We start from the raw sequence: 422 nt of genomic DNA on the forward strand, positions 1-422 counted from the left end.
GTTGAAAGCGACTGTTCGTAGAGCCAAAATATTTCAACTGAGTTGCTAGCAAATATTCAGGCCGGAGAGAATGTCCATAGAAAATAACAACAACAATAGCTCTCAAGAATTAACACCGGTTCTCTGATATTACAGATGAAATTTAAACAAAAGATAAAAACCTTGAAATAAACTACAATTATATGGTCAAGCTGTGCGATATTGCACTTTCCTATACTAGGGTGCTCAATTGTTCCGAAAATTCAATTCGAGTTTAAACTACAGTAATAGTATACCCCTCGAGTTAAGGGGCTTAAAATATTCCCACATTGAGACATGCCTGCCGTAAGAGAAAAATATATTTGTTGCGGGAGTTGGGCTAATACCATATCCGCAATAATCCCCTTAACCTTCATGGTGTTTTTGTGGTAACGACCCTGCCA

This window comes from Eurosta solidaginis, chromosome 1 (assembly GCF_040869045.1).
Source record: "Eurosta solidaginis isolate ZX-2024a chromosome 1, ASM4086904v1, whole genome shotgun sequence".
Classification (NCBI taxonomy): domain Eukaryota; kingdom Metazoa; phylum Arthropoda; class Insecta; order Diptera; family Tephritidae; genus Eurosta; species Eurosta solidaginis.